Genomic DNA, 20,571 nt, shown 5'->3' with positions numbered 1-20,571 from the left:
CACGGATGAAGGAATAAGAGATGAAAACCCAATGAGTGGGATTTGGCCGTGGAGTGAAGAGATGAGCGAGATTTCTCTGGCCTTCACCTTCGTCCCCAAATTTCTGCAATTTTTTTTAAGGGCAAGAATAGGGAAAACACTAGAAATTGGAATTGGAAAAAATTTAATGGGCAAACTCCAAGGACCACGCACTGCAAGGTGCAAAGTTGGGCTCGGGCATCCTCTCTGGTCTACGTGATCTTCCTTAGCGAGGTCAGGGTCTTCTCGATTTCGAACACGTTGCAGGGAGACCAAGTCGAGTTGGGTTGGGTATGGAAGGATTAGGGGAGGGATTGGTCGGGTTGGGAGAAGGATGAATGCGAGTGGGGAGAAGGACGAAGGAAGGAGACCAAGTTGACGAGGACGAATGAGGAAGAATGGGTCTAGGCGATGGGGAACGGTTTAGATTTAGGTTTAGTTTTATAGTTTTTTATTTTTAGTTTTTAATTTTTTTAATTTTTAATATTCACGTGGGCCCATATTGACATGTGGTGCCTAGTCATTGTTCACGTGAGCGTCACATCACCAGTTAACGACTGACTTAATAACCAGCTTAACGGATGTATAAAACTGTCCCAAAATTAAGACTTGAGGTATGATTCTGGAATGAAAAAAAATTTATGTACCAAATATTGAAAACCACGAAATTTTAGGATAGGAAACTGAGATTAATCCTAAAAATTGAATAGTGATAGAAATACCAAAGTAGGGTTACTTGAATTAATTTATTAATTAAAGGTTATTAAAAAATAGGCTTATTTAAATGTTAGGGTAAATTACACAAAATTACCTCAATTATTAGTCGAACTACAATCACATACATCATATTTTAAACATTAAAATGTTATATTTCAATTTATGAATTTGTTGCAATGTCAGACCTCGGTTAAATTTTCTGTCAATTTGGCTATTAACTGCTGACGTGACGCAATTGGGTCCCGGACTCATCCAACTAGATTGAGAAATTAATAATTTAGTAACAACAAAAATAAAATAATAAAAAGGGTCTCACACTAAGCTTAGCAATTCCTTCCCATCACCACCATGCAATTTCTTCTCCCACGCCACCAGACACCACCCTCACCTTCATAACTCCGGTGAAGTCCTCTTCTTCTCCAACCACCTGATTGGGGGTTAACTCAGAAACCCACACATTGAACTACAAAAAATCTATCACACTACCCACAGCTGCAACTCGCAGCAACCTTAGAGCCTAGAAAAAAAAAGAGTCAAAGTCCTCTGCAACCTTGGATTCAAAATCTTTGTCGTCTGATCCCTCCCGCCGCCAGAGCTTCAAATCAACCTTTACCACTCAACCACGAAACTAGCCACTCACGATGTCACTCTCTTCGCTATTCCCCTAAAAAAATGTCGTCTTTTTCAATATCTGCAGGTTTGCAACAGCAGCCACCACGAAGTGTTCCTGAAAATGTCTTCTTCAATATCTCGTTTCGCAACAGCAGCCACCACAAAGCCCTGGGCTTTAGCAAGGCCCGAATTTTGATGAACGTCGGTCTTCTTCACGACCGGCTTCTGCAACCCGTGTCCTGACCTATAACACCTCACCTCTCAACAGCAGCAACAGTTGCAGATCTCCACTTGTAGATCGAGACCAAATTCATGCAACAACCCACGCAAATCAAGAAGCTCAAAACCTTCAATATCTTCAGTCACCACACGCCCACTACCACTGCAGACTCGACCCCAGCACCTATCTCTCCTCCATGCCTGGTCAACTCGCCCAGCACCTCCCTCTCTCTCCTCCATAACCTTCAAACTTCATAATTGGACAAGCCAAAGATGGAAGAAATTTCATAAATAATCGCCAACGGGGAAAATCCAATGGCCGGAGAAAAAAAAGGACTTCGCCGGAGTTATGAAAGTGAGGGTGGCGTCTGGTGTGGGAGAGGATAATGCACGGTGGTGATGGGGATGAATTGCTAAGCTTAGTGGTGGGACCTCTTTATTATTTTAGTTTTGTTGTTACAAAATAAAAATAAAATTCTTAATTTTTTAATATTTTATTAATTTATCAATCCAGTTGGATAAGTGAGTGGGTTAGTTGTCTGCCACTTCACCGGTTAACAGCCAAATTGACAAAAAATTTAACAAAGATCTGACATTGCAACGAATTTATAAGTTGAGGTATGACATTGTAATGTTTAAAATATGAGGTATGTTGATGCACAAAACCGGAGGTCTTGGAACAACGTAAATCCGACCGTAAAACTACAAGTAATGTAAATGACACAAGATGTATCATGGTTCACCCCAAGGTTTGGGCTACGTTCATACTGAATATGAATTTATCTGAGGGAGAGAGAGCTCTGAGAGTGAGAGCTTGGAGAGGGGTGAGGAGCTTTAGGAATTGGCCTCTGAAATGGCCTCCCCTAATTATGAGGGTGAGGGGTCTTTTTATAGAATAAGGACTCCTCACTTATTACATATTTTCCCCTTCATTTATCACATAATTGCATTTAAGTCCCTCTAGTATTGGTACGAAGTCTAAATACGAGGCCCTAAATATGGTATAAATAGTAGTCCCCCAAGTCTTCAGTCAAGAGAGTCTTTTGGTTGGAGACTTGAAATTCAGTCCATGTGTGGGCCGAAGTAACTAGATGTTGTCTTGAATTGATGTTCGATATGAGGCGGTGCTGAATCTGAAATGATGTTCAACTAGGAGTAGCACATGCTACGAGGCTGCTCGACTCGTGGCTTATGTTGCATTGGTTGGCTCAGTTTGTGGCATTGAAGGTGAGAGAGTCCCTTTTATAGAATAAGGGCTCGCTCCTCAATACATAAATGATGGGCTAGAGTTGATGCTTGCGACGAAGCGGTTGCTCAGTAGGTGGCGATGCTCTCTAATGATGTTAAGGGAGTCCCTTTTATAGAATAAGGGCTCGCTTCTCAATACATGAATAATGGGTTAGAGTTGATGCTGCTCTAATGATAGTGAGAGAGTCACTTTTATAGAATAAGGGCTCGCTTCTCAGTACATAGATATGGTACATAATGTAGTCCCCCAAGTCTTCGGTTAATAGAGTCTATTGGCTGGAGACTTCAAATTGAATCCATGTATGGGCCGAAGTGGTTGTTGTTCGGATGCGGTATTTGTATACCCTGCACTGAAGCTTTGTAGGTGAAGTTTTGCAAGTGAAGTTTTGAAGCTAGAGCTCTGTAAATGAAGCTTTCGAAGCTGGAACTTTTGTAAATGAAGCTTTTGAAGCTAGAGCTCTGGAAATGAAGCTTTTGAAGCTGATTGACATGAGCGATGCTCATGAATGTTTATGTTGATTGACATGAATGATGCTCATGGATGTTGTCATGAGTGATGCTCATGAATATTAACATGAGTGATGCTCATGAATGTTGACATGAATGATGGCCATGAATGTTTATGTATGATTGTCATGAGTGATGCTCATGAATGTTTATGTACATGAAGGGGAGTACAGGTTGTACATTTCATCATATGGTTGGTGGCATGAATGGCTAGTTGCCAAATTAGAATACGGGTTGTACATCTTATCACCTGGTTGGTGGCATGAATGGCTAGTTGCCAAATGATATTACAATACGGGTTGTACATTTCATCACCTGGTTGGTGGTAATAGGGCGGGTTGCCGAATAATTTTGGAGTACTGGGCGTACTTTTGGTCACCTGGTTTGTGGTAATAGCGGCGGGTTGCCGAATAATTGTGGAGTACTGGGCGTACTTTTGATGACTCGGTTGGTGCTATTTTAGGCTTATGGGCCTTCGCTCTCCACAACATGCTAGCCCATTTATTTTGGGCTTTGCTTTTTTTTTTTTTTTTACATGCTGCATTCTTTCTTTATTTACCCTCTGATGGGGTTATACAGATATCTCCAACAGATAAGAAAAGTAAATCACATCATTAAAATAAATAAATAAAGCAGTCGTTAGGGGAGTGGTTGACAGTTGCGTGTTGTTGGTGCTCACTGCGCCTACTTGAGAGCTCATCTTTTCCTTTTCTCTTTATTTTCCTGGCAGACAGTAACTTTATCTTTTGCTTTTGTCGTGGCCTTCTCAAACAATGAGCATGGTGGGAACATGCGATTCCTTTTATATGATTTGTAGTGATTTCAACCACGAGTTCCTTCAGCTTTTTGTCTAAAACAAGCCATACCCATCCAGAACCTTGCAAAGCAGCGCCTTCTGTGTTGATTTCTTGCAACTTCACAGAATCACAGCAAAGCAAAACGTCGCAACCCGAGACCCTGGATCCGATTCAACCTTGACTAGATCCCGTCTGCAGGGGATGTAAGCACCGGCAGTATGGTCACAGAGGCCATTGTTGTTCAGCAACTTGTGTGCTAAACCACTATGAAAAAGCTTCCCAATCACATGAAGCTTCCAAGGTATCATTCCACCAGTACCGATGCAAGGCTGTTTATCTGCCATGTCAATCCAAAACAAAGGACCATCCCTTAGCATACTGACTAGCCCATCCTTCACGAGCGCATCCACACCAACTCCTGAAATGGAAGAATTCTTTTCATTTGCTATAAAGACTGCGACCACAGTTGATTTTTATTTTGGCTTTGTCTCAGCCAGCCTTCTCATGAGCTCAGTTAGAAGTGCAACATGACCTAAGCAATCAGTGGTTCCACAGCCACGAAGTATATCTCATTCGATGCTCACTGAGGATGGATCAAATTCCTAGTCTTTTGGGATTAGCAATGACAAACGTCCATGTGACAGCCAACAAATGACAAGATCTTCCCTGGAACAGTTCTTGGGTACTCCACAATGACGTTGCCTCCGCCGAGGAAGTAGGCTCATGGTTGATCACCAAGGGACCACCTTCTGTGGTGGTGCTAAGGGGCAGCAGGGAATCGAGCACGTGCTTGACGGCTCGGTCATCTTGAGGGATGATGTCAGGTGGGTCGTTCTGTAAGTACTTGGACTTACTCCTATCAGAATTGTAAATCCTCATTGTATAATCAGTGTCGTTAATGCTCGGCGGTGCGAAAATCACTCCGTCGGCGCCAATCTCAAAGTTGCAGGTTGTCAGAGTTGCGGCTGAAGTTAGGGTGCCACTCGATGTCAAGGTCGACGATGCGATGGTTGGGGTTGGCGAGGGTGACGGTGGAGAGCCAGATCTGTAGTGAATAAGACCTCTGTACCGCCTCCTCTCCTCTCACAGCGCTCAAATCCTTCTTAAACACCACCACATCAAACCTTTTATTCTTTGCCGCGAGAGCAGACACCAACGTGGTTCCTGTAAAAGAAGGCTACACATATCTGCAGAACGTCATGTTCATTGGGTACAAATTTCCCACCATTATTCCCTTGCTGCTTATTGTTTTCTGACAGAGAAAATGAGCCCATATTTTTCAGAAGGATTGAAAGCTTGAAAAGGGAGAAGAAGGTAAATCTGATAAAGTGGAATGGAAACGAAGGGGAGTTATGAAAAGAACCAATCGACAAATCCAATCTAATAACGAGCGGAGCAACTTTAGAGGGTTATGTGGGATCTGGGATTTGGTGTTGTTGCAGGTGATCATATCTTTCTCTCGTGTGGGATCTAGGAAAGCTTTGGTTTACAGATTCACGGCGGAGGTGAAAAAAATGAAAGAGAACCGACACAACTTTTCGTATCGATTCCCACAGACGGCGCCAAATGTTGATGCACAAAACCGGAGGTCTTGAAACAACGTAAATTTGACCGTGAATCTGTAAGTAATGTAAATGACACAAGATGTATCGTGGTTCACCCCAAGGTTTGAGCTATGTCCACACTGAATATGTATTTATCTGAGGGAGAGAGAGCTCTGAGAGTGAGAGCTTCGAGAGGGGTGAGGAGCCTTAGGAATTGGCCTCTGAAATGGCCCTCCTAATTGTGAGGGTGAGGGTCCTTTTATAGAATAAGGACTCCTCACTTATTACATATTTGCCCCTTCCTTTATCATATAATTACATTTAAGTCCCTCGAGTATTTGTACGAGATCTAAATACGAGGCCCTAAATATGATATAAACAAGGTATATGATTGTAGTTTGACTAATAGTTGAAGTAGTTTTGTGTAATTTATCCTAAATGCCATTATTTTTCTTTCACAATTTTTTAATTTGTGTTGCGTAAGAAATATGTGAAATGTTGTCACACGTAGTTTTACTTTGTATTTTTTTAGGCATTTTATATTAGTACCCCACAAAATGTTGAATGTACCCCACATTAAAATTTAATATTAATAACTTATTTATCTACTTCAAAAAAATAAAAAATTTCTAAATACACCCCAAATCACTTTTAATGTATTATTTATCTACTTCAACTATCAAAACCCCTCCCACCCTCCATTGTTGAATAAAACCCTAAGTAATGAAACTACAAACATGTTGATTGAGAAAAATTATTTTTGACCAGAATATGAAATCGGTGTTTCGAAAGCTTTACATGAGATAAGACTTCATATTTTTCTTTGTTTTAGTGATTTCTATGACATCGATAATTATTTAATCTCACTCATCTAATAATTCAAGAATTAGCACTTATGAATCTCATAATTCAAAAACCATGGCATGCGAACTAATTGCAGATTGAGTCAATGGCATTCATAAGGTGCTTTCTTGCAGGTCGACTTGGTTCGACCAAAATATGCATAAGAAAATGGAAACAACATGATAGCTTTGAAATCATTATTATTGTTATTGAAAAACGTTCAAATGAACCTAAACATTTTTTTTCAAATAATTCAATTTGAAATCATTCGGCAAACTAACGTTCATATGGTTTGAAATCATTCGGCAAAATTAAAAATGAGTGTTACAAGTTTTGAGAAATGTGGGGGTGTATGTAGAAAATCTAAGATGTATATTAAGAATGTGGGGTGTGAGGGTATTATGGGGAAGGAAGTGGGGTGTATTAAGATAATTTTTAATTGAAAAAGTAAATGTGGGGTGTATTAAGTATGTGGGGTTTATTCAACAACTTGTGGGGTGCTAATATAATTAGCCTTTTTTTATTGCTCTATTGGTATTGTGTTGAGAGATTCAAACATAAGACATCGAATAGACTTAACTTTAATCTTGTCATATACAACGGGAATTTAAACTTTAATAATGTGAGTGTAATATCAAAAAAGTAGTCATCTCTCATAAATATATATATATATATATATACTAAAACCCAATCCGGGTGGTACTGTGGATGACCAATGGGCGGACGAATTTGCCCTTCGATTTTTCCTTTGTTTTGCCTGCTGTTGCCTTCTTTGTACAGTCGACTGACTCTTCTGCTAACGGAAATGCCCCTGGTTTTTCTTACCGTTTGTCTTACCCATTGGCCATTTTTCTGGTTGATGGATTTGCCCCTTGGCTTTTTTTATGGTTTATGATTGGTTTCAGTGGTTCCTGCAGGGACAAGGTGGTGGTTTACGATTGGTTTTGGTGGTTCCTGCAGGGACAAGGTGGGAATTGACTGTGCCACGTGTTGTGTTCTTTTTGGGGTTTATTTTGCTTCGTTTCCTTTTTCTTTCCTTTCTTATTCTCGTTCCCTCTTCTTTGTCACTCTCGGTTTGTTTTTCCTTTTGTTCTCCACTGTTTGCTTCCCTTTTGCTCACTTTTATGTTTTGGTCTTCTCAGCCCCGCTTTTCTCACTTCATAGCCGCTTCCTTCTCTGGACAACTCTGTGGTACGTGATTTTCTTTCCATTTTTATCTTCCTTTGTAGATTTTTGTGTTAGTTTGTGAAATGGGTTTTTTTCTGTTGTGTTTTGAGAGATTGGGTGATGGGTTCCTATGGATTTTAACGTTTCAAACTCTGAGAGGAGTTGCTGCCTGTGGGGAGAGAAGTCTGGGTTTATGTCGGTTTTTTTTCTGGTGTGTTTAGAGAATTATTGTTGCCTAAAACTCTATGAAGTGTTTACTTTTTTGATTGTGAACTTAAACAGTCGAAAAAGGTTTATTTAATGGCTGAAGAAATTGACGATTGTTTGGTCGTCAAATATTTCTCCTCTTTTGTTTGTTTGTTTTCTTTGTAATATTCAAATAATTATTGTTGTGCAATCTTGATAGCATTGTTGTTGTAGCTCGAATAGATATGTACCAGAGCATGGGAGATGCTCTTGCGCAACAGTATGGTGGCTCTGTAGCTCACTACACTGTATGTTCTTATTTTATTGTTGGGTTAGAGCATGCATATATTATCAGTTGGTAGATGTCATAGATCAACCCCTATATTATAACGTGAAGTAAAAAAAGAAGAAAAACTCTAACTCTAATCAGATGTCCACTGAAAAAGAAAACAAATCACATTACAGACCAATACCTTTTTACAGTCTTCTTGACAACAACAACAACTTATCTGGGTATCTTCTGCCAGAGTTCTCAGAGTTGCCAAGCTTATTAATGTTGTATGTTTTCTTACTTTGGAACATAAATTTGTGCCTTAATTATTTTTTCATCCTTTCCTTTCTTGAATGGGAACAATTCTCTAGACTTTCCTTTTCTACGGATGCAATCCCGTATCAAGTTTCTTATCTATAATCTTACTTGTTTTGCAGTCAAGTTGACAACAACAACTTTGGTGGGACTACAATTCCAGATTCATATAGCAACATGTCTAAACTGTTCAAGTTGTAAGTGCTACTTTTGATTCTATGTCTTTTAGTAAGTTTAAAGGTAAAATTGTGTGATCTAAGGACTAGAATCTCTATTTATTCATACATCAGATTTAAAGCTCCAATTACGGAGGTGTAAATCCAAAAGATTTGTGATTAATCATAGCAACAATAGAGAGAATCATAGTTTTTGTTGGGAAACACATATTTCCAACCATTGTGCAGGGAACATCTCCCGTTTCTATCTGATGTTATATCATATTCAATGATGGTGTTGGTTGTTTGGAATGACAATCGAGAAGTAGCTCTTAATATTTAACACGACGAATCATGTCAAGATTGAATATCTTTATGTTTTTGTTGTTTCTTTCAGGAGGTTGAGGAACTGCAACTTACAAGGGCCTATTCCTGATTTCAGTAGGATTCCAAACCTTGGTTATGCATAGGCTCAAGTTTAATTGTGTAAAAAATGGAGAGATTGATCATCGTCACTCATAGCTGCGTTTCAAGAAACAAGTTTATCTCTTGGCAATTTTGTGTACCCACTTTTTATTCATGATGGTTAGTGCTCGCTTGCAACCCAATTTGTAGCTATAAAGTTTTGCGTTTTACAATCTGTTCATGCTTAAATCTCTTCCAATTTTGCAATTCTATGTAAATCTTGCAGGTCAAGATGGGCACTTATTTGGGCAATGTTGGGATGTCTAGGCTTAGGTGGAGACGTGGACTTATGGAAGTGGTGAAGTAGCTTAGCTCTATCTCATTAGCTCTCATATGTTCTGTTTAAGCTCATTAGTGCTAGCCCTGAGGTTTTTCGAAACTCTCCGTTTTTTGAAATCTGAAGCTTAGAATCCCATTCAACCACAAGGAACTAGAATAATTGAAAAAAAAAATGTTTTGGCATCCAAAAAGAAGCATGTGCAATCCTCTAATTTTATTAATATAAAAGAAGTGATGCAAATCCAATAAAGATGTAAATAAGAGCTATTAGTGGAAAAAAAATAGTTGTATAATTCTAGGCCTTGGAAAAGGCTACAAAGTATATGAGAATAATGTATCTATATAGTGTTTATGTTTGTTCATTTCTCCCTTACGGTTTTTTATGCCTGTTAACGCTTGAACAATGATGCAGGTCAATCAAGCAGATAAGATTCATAAAGAAAACTCCACATCTGTTGCTAGCAATGCTCATGGGGAGAAGTATAGGAAACCAAAGCCTACAAATCTGAAGCCTTTTAGGTTTAGAACTGATGTATGTGAAACCTGTTGTGACCAATTTCTTTAGTAAGTATTAATAGTGTTGATGCTTAATATGATATGTTTTGGGTTTTTTTTAGGAAATAGGGATGTTTAAGGAAGCAACTTTGGAGAAAAAAGCTCATGCACCACTGAAGGAGATTACATTAAATCTGAGACATTCAAAATAGCGTGGGGTGCACGCGCCACCGCCGAAGGCATTGAGCTCTGCCGCCATCCACGGCGGCAGAGGTGAATTTTTCCACGACCCATCTTGGAGCGTGGCGGTGCATGGTGACCAGGCTGCCACACCATGGCGGCGCGTGGGGGAACCTGAGGTCCCTTCGTAGGTTTTTCAACGTGTTGAATTCGAATCCACTGTCCATTTTCCCAAATTCGATCGTTTTAATGAAGTTTTATCAAATGGTCTCTATTTGTGTTTAGATGCGTCGGTTGGAAGTGATCTCGTCCGCCCTAGTTTGAACGGCTCCCCGGTAGCGGAATATTTATGAGTGGACCCCTTCTCAAATTGCATGTTTTTATAAAACATTAGGCTTGCATGCATTTCATATTTCATGAATTGAGAATGTTGTATATTATGTTTTACAGATTTCTATTTATGGTTTATAGAGAATTTATGATTTATTTAAATTTCTTTCATGAAATATTTATGGTTTATTTATAGAAATCACATTTATGGAAATTCTTATGATTTCGGATGATGAGGTTTTGAATTCTAAGATTGGTATGAGTGTTTGAGATACGTTTTATAGTCTTATCTAGTGGGTAATCATACAACACATACACACAACCTGCGTATGTATACATCTATGGCCATATGACACAGTTAAGGGGCAGTTAGATATTTATTACATACTCCCAGCTTGATTGGCGAAACCAATGTTGGATAGCTTTACTAGCCATGGCTAGTGTCAGTGTATGTATATATTTTTCTTCTCTAGTGTTACCCAAAGTCGTAAAGCTTCACCTTCATGTGATAGGACCTACCATAGTTCTTCCATGGCGTAATCCAGTGTCGTACAGCTTCATCTTCGGGTGATGGTTATGCCTTCGAGCGATTATGATACTCCTAGTTGAGTACATCATTGATTTGATTTATGAGATTCTTGGGATTTGCCCTCTGGCGTTCGTTATCACTTTTATAGATGATTTTATCGTACAAACGTTTTATAACATGTAGAGTTTTTAGAAAAATCTATTACGTAGTATTATATGTGTTTTCAAAACAGGAGGTTAGTATGTTCAGAAAGAAATAGGTTTTCATAGTATGGTCCACTCACCTTTTGTTTTTGCACCCCCTTTAGGGCCTAGTGACAAGGAATATGACCCGAGCTTTGAGGCATTTCCCTACCAGTGAACTTACATTATTCTACTTGCCTATGGCTTCTTTATGAATAATTGTAACTTGATGCTTACCTTTCACTAGTACTTCCGTTTAGTGGTATGCTCTAGACATATCCATGCACCCTTTTTTTTTCTTTTTTTTTTCTTTTTTCCGGATTTGTGACCGTTGGACATTTTGTTTCACTCATGTTTAATTCAGAATATTATTATTGTCTCTTAGCGTTGGCATATTCCTTATGATTGTTGTTTGTTATATGACTTTTGGATTACATGTTTCCTTATGTTCTTGCATATTTATATATTCATGGCTTTCGTTACTCTCGAGTGTTGGCCAGCACGTGCCATCCAGGTGTTATTTGGATATCTAGGTTGGGGCATGTCAAGTGTCGTTGTTTTGGGTGATTTCTATGGGATGTGCAATGATTTTGATGTCGTCGAGGAGGATAAGGCGAGTGAGTGTGGGTGGGAGGGACGGATGGAGTGTACTGGGATTCTGGTTGAGATTGGATGATAGTTCATCATTCAATCTCATGTGTTCATTACAATAAGAAACAGATCGGTCCAGAGCTCCCTTTTTCTAAGTATATGGACCCGGCCCACCTCTTAAATGACATCGCCCCGCCCCGTTTATTCTCTAAAAAAAATGAAACCGACGTGTACCCACCCCGATCCGCGATTCCTCTACCTGTTTGCACACCTTTAGAGGGAGGAGTGAGGCCAGTTCATGCGGATCTTTAATTTGGTGGGTTGGATTGTGATAGTGAGAGAAAAAGATAAGGGCAATCAGGATTTTAGGGTTTAAAACACAGAGGAAGGGGTGAGGGTGGTGAACAGGAGCAAGTAAGGTCTGCCTTTATGAGATTTCCTCTTCTTTGTCTATCATGGCTCTGCATGTCCTCATTTAGAAGATAAGTACCAATCTTCAATTGGGTTTTCTATGGCAGGTTATTTTTAAATTCTTTCTGTCAATTTTCAAATCTCCTATCTACTGTCGGAGAGCATGGTTGTCCTTTTTAGTGAATTAAGGGGTTCACAAGGTCTATAAATTTGTTTGCTCTATCATTTTCATTTTCCTTAATTCGAGTTTCCCTATGTTCATTCTTCCAAAGTTAGTGAAATTAATTGATCTAAATCAATCGATGCTTTCATAATTTGTTCATTAGGTACGAATGTTAGAGGAAGATATGTGGATAATTTTTTTGAATATGAGGTTCTCCTTCTATTTTTCTTCTACATTTAAATTTTTGGAATGATGGTACATTGTTTTGTTTTTGTTCTTTTGCAACTCAATTACATGTAACATATTTTGTTGTTGTTGTTCTTTTCTAAACATCAATACAGGTTTTGTTGTTGTCACACCTTCTCCATCTCTTATGTTTTTCTTTTCCCAATCAATTTCCAAAAAAAAAAAGAAAAAAAAATTGCTTTTCAAATAATACCCATCTCATCTTTTAGGTTTTTTTTTATCAACAACCCATAAATTTGTTTTATCATATTCTTCAAATTTTAGGGTTTTTGGTAGGATTTGTTTTATCCTATCTTGCAAAGCTAGGGTTTTTTGGTGAAATTGAGGCTTATGATGACATATAATTATCTTTGCGATTTCAATGAGCCATGATGATCAATGATTTGATTGTTACACACACTTAGGCTCAAATTCAATTATTTTTCATACTGTCTTTTTTTTTTCTACTTCAGGTTGAAAATGATCTGGTTGTTACACACATTCATACTGTTTTTTTTTCTACTTAGGGTTTAGGGATCATGAACAAATTAGTGACCTATTTTCTTTGTCATTTTGTATTGTGTATTAGATTTTTAGAGTTGGATTATATTGGGTTTAAGGTTTTGGGATCATGAACAATCAATGATCTATTTTTTTTGTCATTTTGCATTGGTTTTATATTTTTGGTTGATTTAAGAGTGGAGTCAGTTCTTCAAAATTTTGTTTGTGTTTCTATGATTCTTTAAATGGAATTAGACATTTTTCTTTGTTTTTGTCAAATTTTGGCATTTGGCCTTCAATTTTTTTTCAAGTTTGAACTTACTACGCTATTTAGTGTGAGGGAGTGACTCAAATTTTTGACAATTTTTTGCTATTTGGTTTTGAAGTTGCAAATTTCCCTGATCTTATGTGTTTTTTGGCCAATCTGTGGTGTGCAGTGGTACTTAGTGTTATTTGGTTTTGGTCTTCCTATGTGCTTTTTGGTTTTGATATTACAAATTCCACTTAATTATAAAACTTTTTTTTTGTAAACTGAATATATACTTAGTTATTAATACTTCACATAAGAAGTTAATCATAGTGCTAATATTTCATAATTTATTACTTCCCATAAGAAGTTCAAATTTTTTTGTTAATATAATTATTTTCTTTACAGTAATGTTTTGAAGTTGTCTTATGTAGGAAAGACAACTTCAAAACATTACTACAAAGAAAATAATTATATTAACAAAAATTTTGAATTTCTTATGTGAAATTTTAACATTATTTTTGGTTTGCAGGAAACGTGTTGCCGACTTGGGAATTAGCATTATAGGTTTTGTTGACTTACCCTACATTTTTATTGTTGTACACTTGCACTTATTTGATTAAGAGTTTTTCATTAGGAGCCTTTCAGAAACGTAATGAAAAACATTACACGTTTAACTATTTGTATATAATGTGTGTTTCATTTCATGTACGTGCTTGGATTAGCAAATCAATTGATCTTTTTTTTTCCAGCAAATTAAGATTTCCTGCATTCATACCAAAAAGTAAACAATTTTTGAGAAAAATGCAACATACCCAACTTCTTCAACTGAGTAATTTGAGGGATTGATTGAAGAGCATTTGTTTTTCTGCGCTTTTTTTTTTTTTTTTTTTTTTGTAATTTCACAAAATGCCAAACAAGTCAAACTTCCAAGAAACTTGATTTTCTTTGTTAAGGGTTAGGGTTAAACGATATGACCGTTAAATGATTCATTTCTAATGCATGTTAAATTGAAATTGTCAGTGGTGAAGTGAATCATTTGATGGGTTTTGTTTTGTCTCTTGAAGATGAGAGTCCTAAATTTGCCCAATTGTACACTTATGACACTCAGATTGTCAGAATGAGATGAACAATCGGTTGAGTTTTTTTTCTCATTAAAAAACTTCTCCAAAACCTGACGAGCAAATAGTTGATGGCCTTATTAAAATGTTGGATGAGTGTAACGAGTTAGTTCAATTATTTAGGGTGGCAAGGGATAGGGTTAATGAAGGGTTGGTAGATTCTTTGCGGCTACGTTTGCTCAGTGCCTAAAACAATTGTGACACGCAGTATAATCTGCCAACGTGTACAGGATTAGAGGGTTAATAGTGGGGGACATGGGCCAATTTCACACTGAGAGAGATTGTTGTAGAGTATAGGATGGTTGCGCTGCAAAGGTTAACAAGGTTACATTCTAAATATGGGCTTTCCAGTATCTTATCTTTTCCCTATTTGGTGAAAACGACTATAGGAAGGGTCTGCATTGGAATCTAAATATTAGAAGCAAAAAATAAAAAATTGAAGGGGTATCTATGATAGCATTTCTAGGTTATTAAATCCAAGATAAGGTGGGTCATGATAACACCCTATTAAAAGGTGGTAGATTGTTTCAACCCTATTTAATCGATGCATATGCCACACTTGAAGAACATAGACATGAATTCATTAGAGCGAATCAAAGTTCCTTAACAATCGAGTGTCTTATGGGAATTCGTGAGATGCTAAGAAAAGGAAGTGCAAGTGGATCAGACGTTAGTAAGTGGATTATCTTGTCGACTTCATTTACGAGTAGCGTTAGATATACCTGATCTGTTCATCACTTTTACTTGCAATGTCAAATAGCCTAAAAATTGTTGAAGATCTAGGTCACCGACCTAGATGTAAGGCTGAGTATAGACTGAATATAATTTCAATAATTTTTAAAACAAAACTTGATCATATGGTTAGCTATATAAAATCTAGAAAACCTTTTGGCAAGATTGAATCTGGTTAGTGAGCTGACTTTGTCCAGTTCTCTACTTAAGTTTGTTTTGTTTTCAACACATAAAGATGAAACACTCATTTGATGTTTGTGTGTTGTTCATTTTACAATAGTAATTTACACAGTGAAGTGTAAAAAAAAAAAGGCCTACCTCATTGTCACATTTTGGTTTTAGGTCAGTAAGAAGTATAAGTTTCATTCTCCTTTTGATGTGGATTCAATCATTTCAGCTAAGATTCTTGATTAGGAATTCGACCTAGTCTAGATATGATGTTACACAGTTCATGATCCATGGTCAGTGCGGTTTTGCAAATAAAGAATAACCTTGCATGAAAGATAAAAAATGTGTGAAAGAATTTTTCTAAAGTTTTTGCATATGAAATCACTTTTGACTTTGATGGTTTTGTTACGTACAGACATAGGGAAAAAAATGTTCTAAAGAATGGAGTTAATTTTGATAATGTGTTTGTTATCTTTAAAATCAGGAGTTGTTATTGAAGTATCAAGCTCATATAAATGTTGAGTCACTCTATCAATAATGCTCGTTAAATATCTTTTCAAATACATAACCAAAGGCATAGATAAGGCTAGGCTATTTTGAGGATCAAAAGTTTGATGAAGTTGTTGTTTATCTTAATTGTAGATAGTTGTGTACGTATGAAGCGGTTTGAAGAATGTTACAATTTCATATTCATTTTAGAGAACTCACTATTGAAAAGATTGTGTGTGCACCTTCCTTCCAACTAAAATGTTGTTTTTCAAGAGGATGATAATATAAGTCATGTCCTTAACCAACCTAATCTTGAAAACACATTGTTAACAAAATGGTTTGAAATATATGTTCAGGATTTTAATGCATCTGAATTGTGTTATGTTGAAATCCCTTCCAAATATGTTTGGAATAGCGATGAAAAAGGGTGGAGGCTTAGGAAGATGGGCAGATGCCTAGGTGAATTGTACTATGAAAATGTTACTCAATTACCAAAAAGGCGCATTGGGCTTTGATCATTTAAAAACAATTAAAGGTGTTCTTCGACCCACATTTTAGGTTGCATGCAACATGCTTGGTTTGTTAGGGGATGATAAGGAGTGGAACAATGCAATGTTAGAAGCTGTCCTCACTACCTCATCATTCTAATTAAGACAGTCTTTTGTAATGTTAGTTCCTTTTTGCAGTGTCGCTGACCTACCCGCTTTATCTGAAACCCATCGAAAAACCATGTTTGATGACATTACAAGTAGAACACTTAATGCTTTTGGGTTACATGACATCTTTAAGTGTGAAGAGGAAGTTAGAAATTCTCTTTTTGTATGAGTTAGAAAAATTGTTTGTCTAAGCATCATCTCCCTCAAGTTAAACAGATAGTTCATGGACAGACTTAAAAACAAAAACTTTACAAAAAAGTTAAATTATGACATTGAATTGCTTAAGGAGCAACATTCACTCATGGTCACACAGATGAATAGTAAGCAAAAAAATTGTTTACGATAGTGTTATTCAAGCGATGAAAAACAAAGAGGCTGCTTTGTTTTTTGTACACAGTTTTGATGAAATTTTTTTTGGACCACCATCATGGCTAAAATTAGATCATAAAACAGTATTGTTTTAGCAATCACTTCGTCTGAAATTGCTTCCATGTTGCTTTTTGATGGAAATACTGCACACTCTAGGTTTAAAATTCCTATTAATGTTACTGATTGTTCAGTTTGTGGAAAAAAAAAATAGAACTAATCTTGCAAAATTAATTAGTGATGCATCTCTTATATTTTGGAATGAGGGACCAATAAACAATGTTTTGAAACACTGAATAGGTCTTCTCGAGATACTCTTAAAGGGTCAAAACAAAATTTAGATAATTTGCCATTCGGAGGAAAGCTAATTCTATTCGGAGGTGATTTTAGGCAAATTCTCTATGTTGTTCCGAACGGAAGCAAGGCAGAAATTGTTAAAGTTTCATTGACAAGTTCTTATCTTTGGCCTTATTTAACTCTTTTTCTCTTTAAAGAAAACATGAGGCTTTCAAAAACAAGTTTGAATAATCGGAAGAAATTCGAATTGGCTCATTTTGCAAGTTGGATTTTTGCAACTTAAGAAGGTCAAATTGCTGAATTTATTTGTTCAAGTGATGAAGAAAGTTCTTAGGTTCAAATTGATAGAAATTGGGTATTCACAGGATCGGAAACAGATGTTGTTAGACTATCGATCACAATATGGTGTGAAGGATATGAATTGAGAGTGAGTATGAAATTGAATGAATCTGATAGAAAAAGATTTGACAAATATATAGAGATGGAAATAACATTTTTGGAGGAGTTGTATTCTTTTAGAGATAACTTTTCATGTTGGAATACAACTGTTCATATCCCTTTATAATTAATTAATTAAATAAATAATTATATTATTTCCTTTAATAATTAATTAACTTATTTCACTACAATCGTATGTATATCAGTACACCAATGTTATGGTGTACATTCACACATGATTACACATATTGTGAAAACCATGTTATCATAATCATATTCCAACACAAATACCAAAAGACTTTCTCATTAATTTTGATGATGACCCCATCGTTTCAGCAATGTACACAGATTTCAAAGAAAATTTCCATGACGTATCATATTTGAAAGAGAGCCATTGTGATGCTGCGAAATAATACCGTGATTGAGATGAATAATTTTATATTGGGTATGGTGCCCAGCGAAAATTGTACCTATTTTAGTTTTGGTTATGTGTCTTATTCGACGAAGAATGTCAAGAATGTTGATATTCTTTATTTGATTGAATTTTTGAACCAACTTGAAAGTTGGTATGCCACTAATGCTGCTTAGAAATTTAAACCAAAGTTGTGGCCTCTGTAACGAAACAGGCTTGGTTGTGATGCAACTAACCGATAAAGTTGTATAAACAAGGATCATTTTACGGGTAGCAACATTGGTAAGACAATTTACATCCTAAGAACTATTACCTAGTCATCTCAAAATAAATATTCATTTACTTTGCAAAGGCGACAATTTCCTCTAAGGGTTAGCTATGCAATGCCAATCAATAAAAGTCAAGGAGAATCTTGAAAATTGTGGGTTTATTTCTCTCGCATCCAGCTTTTTCTTGTGGATAGCCATATGTTGTGTTGTCTAGTTACCTAAACAAAAGGTCTCAAATTGTGATTGCTCACAATGCTGATGTGCCTTACGGATACACAAAATACATATTTTATAAAGATGTTTTAAGTCATTTATATGAAGGTCTGCTTGTTTGTTTTAGCAATTTTAGTTCTTTCTTTCGCCCTTTATTTTTCTAAATGTTAATCTATCTTATGTTTCATGAACTTAGTATTGCGGTTTTCATTTGTTATTTGCTTATAAATTTTGATTCTCTGTAGACTAATGGAAGCTTAACCGATTTGGTTTTTGGTGCTGTACTGGCTAACAAGCAAACTTAAAATTAGAGTATGCAAGATTTGGGTCATGAAGACTATTGGGGCTAATCCCCAAGCCGCAAGTTTGGACTCTGTGTTTATCGATGAATAGCTTACAAAATTGAAACTTTATACAAACTTATTAAACGCTATAAACTATCTTTCATGACTCATATTGTTTAGTTTTTACACTACAAGGGAAATTTGATCCACGCAACTATGAACCCCTTGGACATCCAATTCTTTTCTAAGAGCTTAATGTCAAGTGTACTTATGAGATTAATAAGTTTCATGTTGTCAACAATAAAACCTCAAGCAAAATTGTCCCTTATGCTGCAATGATTAAGTTGAACAGGAGAATGGCCATAGTCCCTGTTGAAGAACCAACCAACTCATCCCGATACAATGATTTAATTTGGTTGAATTTGATCAGTTTCACAAAAAGGTGAACAGAGATGTGGAGCTCACAAGTAAACCATAACGTTTTCAAAATGTTGGTAAACCCTTAAATTCATTATTAGCAGTTTTAATATAATTGACTTTACCGTCATTCTTTTTACTATACTCTTTATAGATGTTTTTGGTTGTTTAATGGTCTTACAACCAACTAAGGAGGTGACTGTGCAGAATATTAGGGTTGCGAAAAAAACAAAACTTACAAACACAAAATATTGAGTTAGCAATGTTTCTATTAAATTGTTATAAATTTATACATGCATGACCATATAAACTTGATATTGAAAATACTTACTGCATTTTCTTATTCCAGAGGAGAGCAAATAAAGGTCACCCTGTGGGCATAAAGTGCAATGGGTTTTCAGGATGACACTAAAATCGCTGGCATGGCCTGTGTTTATTGCTTTGATTGCCTTAAAGTAAAGCAATACCAAGGTTGTTCCTTGCCATAGTTTAAACTTTAAATGCACACATTGTAAATTGCATTTTACTAATCGCTATCTTTACATTTACGGGTCAACTTGTTTTGGGAAGCACGGACTCAATAGTGTGTTTTTTTAACCCCGACGTCCCACAACTTACATAGTATAAACAAAGGTAACAACTCTTCTTTACCGTTTATTATTTTACGAACTATCTTGTTGCTACAAAAATGTAGGAACTAGGTTTCAATACCTAAAATCACCCATTGAGATGCTACCCAGCTCAGCTAAAATGTATGCAAAACCCCATATTACTGCTGATTCTAAGTTGATGACTATTGAAGAGCTACTTCTCAATCCTGCACTAAACAAGGTTAGTGCACCATCCTTGCACAGTTAAAAAAAATGTTTCTTCTTTAGCGAATTGTATTTTGCAACCACTCTTAGTTTTTCTCTTTTGTCTAAACACAAAAACATGGTAAATGCATATCGTTGTCTCTACTTGAGTTCCGATGATATTGATGTCTTTTAAGTGGTTTATCATTTTAGAGAATGTTTTCTCTTTTAAATTTTGTTCCAATCTAATATGTTTGATTTGTTTTTCATTTTTGCATTTTGGTTACGAAAACTTCAGCAATCTTGTTCAGCTTTTTTTGTGCTTAATCTATTTTGCTTAAAGTTCTAGTGTGATTAATTCATCTCTTGTGTTTTTTTTTGTGCTTCATCTCTTTTGCTTATAATTCATGTGTCAGGTGACCATTGTCAGTTATGATCTAAGCTAGGGATGGTGGTACAAATCATGACCATCTTGCCACAAGGATATGAAGAAGACATTTGCAACATTTGAATGCTTTGAACGTGGGTTGCTAAAAAAATTGCATGAACCATGGTAACACTCACACCAAATTTTTTACATTGTTTATATTTCTTCACACAATATCTATAATTTAAACAATGTTATCATTTGTTACTTAGATTCAAGATCAATTTTATTGTGGAAGACAACACAAATTAGTTCAATCTTATGATGATAGGAAGGCACACTGAAATTTTT

At 36.4% G+C, this 20,571-nt stretch overlaps 1 non-coding gene across 1 annotated transcript; it reads left to right on the top strand.

The window, feature by feature from the left end:
- The first annotated feature begins 12,794 nt into the window (after positions 1-12,794).
- Positions 12,795-12,878, top strand: LOC114823819 (small nucleolar RNA R11/Z151). Its single transcript, XR_003771766.1, has one exon. It is a non-coding gene; the product is annotated as a small nucleolar RNA R11/Z151 (small nucleolar RNA).
- The last annotated feature ends 7,693 nt before the right edge of the window (positions 12,879-20,571 follow it).

The sequence above is a fragment of the Malus domestica genome, chromosome 02, assembly GCF_042453785.1.
Source record: "Malus domestica chromosome 02, GDT2T_hap1".
Lineage (NCBI taxonomy): Eukaryota > Viridiplantae > Streptophyta > Magnoliopsida > Rosales > Rosaceae > Malus > Malus domestica.
Note: the sequence above shows the minus strand (reverse complement) of the source record. Positions and strands in the feature narration are given on the sequence as shown.